This window comes from Grampus griseus (genome assembly GCF_964374135.1).
Source record: "Grampus griseus genome assembly, chromosome: 11".
NCBI lineage: Eukaryota > Metazoa > Chordata > Mammalia > Artiodactyla > Delphinidae > Grampus > Grampus griseus.
Window position 1 is genome coordinate 54182108 of NC_139005.1, and position 2068 is coordinate 54184175.

A 2068-nucleotide genomic window follows, 5' to 3' on the forward strand; every position below is an offset into this window, starting at 1 on the left:
ATCACTGAGATTTTAGATAAGAAATCATCCTTAAAAATTTTGCTACTGGGCTTCCCTGGTGGCGCAGTGGTTGAGAGTCTGCCTGCCGATGCAGGGGACACGGGTTCGTGCCCCGGTCCGGGAGGATCCTACATGCCGTGGAGAGGCTGGGCCTGTGAGCCATGGCGGCTGAGCCTGTGCGTCCGGAGCCTGTGCTCCACGACGGGAGAGGCCACAGCAGTGAGAGGCCCGCGTACCGCAAAAAAAAAAAAAAAAAAAATTTTTGCCACTAAACATGGTGTAATCATTTTCAAAGATAATAGAAATTTAATAATATATTGAGTAACGGAACTCAAAACTGTCATGCATGACTACTAGATTAGACCTAGCATCTGTTGAGCAATCTATCGTTGAAATGGGCAAGAACAATTGTGATTTGTTACTAAAATGGGAAAAAAATGACGAAAACATCTCTGCCCAATTGAAGAGGTCATCCTTCCTTTATCTTATTCAGCTTCCATAATGAAACTTGTATTACTACTTTAGTTTGTTTTGTTATTTATTTATTTATGGCTGTGTTGGGTCTTCGTTTCTGTGCGTGGGCTTTCTCTAGTTGCTGGGAGCAGGGGCCACTCTTCATCGCAGTGCGTGGGCTTCTCACTGTCGCGGCCTCTCTTGTTGCGGAGCACAAGCTCCAGACGCGCAGGCTCAGTAGTTGTGGCTCACGGGCCTAGTTGCTCCGCGGCATGTGGGATCTTCCCAGACCAGGGCTCGAACCCATGTCCCCTGCATTGGCAGGCGGATTCTCAACCACTGCGCCACCAGGGAAGCCCTGTTTGTTTCTTCTCTCTTAGCAGCAGAAAAATTTTATTCCTTTTAAGGACAATTAAACCACATCCAAGGCCTTAGCTTACAGTCACAAACCAACGTAGCCATTAAAGCATTAGATATTGAGGTATAAGACATACAATGAGGGGAACGCTTTGCCATCAGAGGGTGACACCAAGCTTGCTCAATGGACAGTGAGCTCTGCTAGTGAGTGGGCGAGGTTGAGGGTAAGTGCTTATCTGCAGAACCGAAGGAGAACAGCTGTGCTCTACAAGTACTGAAGCATTTCAGACCACATAGGTAGGGATATACTTTCGCGATGAAGGGAAGGGGAGAGAAAGCGAAGTGCCCCCGCCCCCCACGAGGCATTCGGCTGCCTTGCAGAGGGCCACGGCGGAGAAGCAGACCTCCCCTTGCCCACGCTCAGTGACTTCTCTGCAGACCTGGGTGGCGTCCTGCAGCAGTGAGTCCTCTGAACTGGCGCCACGGTTCACCGGAAAAGGCCTCCATGCATCAAGTTCATAGAGGTGGCCATCCACGTTGTCAAACAGAATAAAATGAACGTTCACTTTGTCATCTACCCGACATTGGCCTTCCTGTGCCACGGCATCATGGGTTCCCTGGAGGGCCTCATTCTTTTCAAAGCATTTTGATCTGTCTTCAGGGTACAACTTCTCTGTTTCAGAAAGAAACTGTTTCGGAACTGACCCATCCTCGAACTCCAGTTTGTCCTGATTATTGGCCACTGCATGAATGAGAGTCCGATGGTTCCGCAGGAGTTGCCAATGGTCTGCTTCATGAAGTACACCTTAGGGCTTACTTCTTGTCTCTTCAGCTCTTCAATCTGTTTTTTCCTGAAGTTCTCATGCTGGGCCGTGAGAGGAAAGAGCCGCAGCAGCGCTCAGGCAGGCACTGCCACCGAGCCCGGAGACTTCTCCTCCCGGCTCAACATGTCCTCCAAGCGCCACTGGCCGTTGACCCCCAGCCGGGCCAGCGCCTTGTTCAGCATCTCCGGGTTAATCTCCATCGGTCTGAGCTGCATCTTCGCGAACTAGGGAAGGAAGCACAACCCAGAGAAGAGGAAAAACAGCCACTACTTTAGTTTTTGTATCTTGTCCAGATTCTTACTCAAAATATTAGCCAAATCATGTACTATCAGTGCTTCTCACTATTTAATTAGGTTCAAAATCTTACCATTTTATCAAGTACAGATGGATTCGAAGACTGAGAATCACCAATATGTCTGTATGAAAGACTCCTG

The 2068-nt window shown here is 48.9% G+C and overlaps 1 pseudogene across 1 annotated transcript; it reads right to left on the bottom strand.

The window, feature by feature from the left end:
- Nucleotides 1-1094: 1094 nt before the first annotated feature.
- LOC309829910 (ubiquitin carboxyl-terminal hydrolase isozyme L1-like) lies at nucleotides 1095-1866 on the bottom strand (annotated as a pseudogene). Its single transcript has one exon. The product of its transcript is annotated as a ubiquitin carboxyl-terminal hydrolase isozyme L1-like (transcript).
- Nucleotides 1867-2068: the final 202 nt, after the last annotated feature.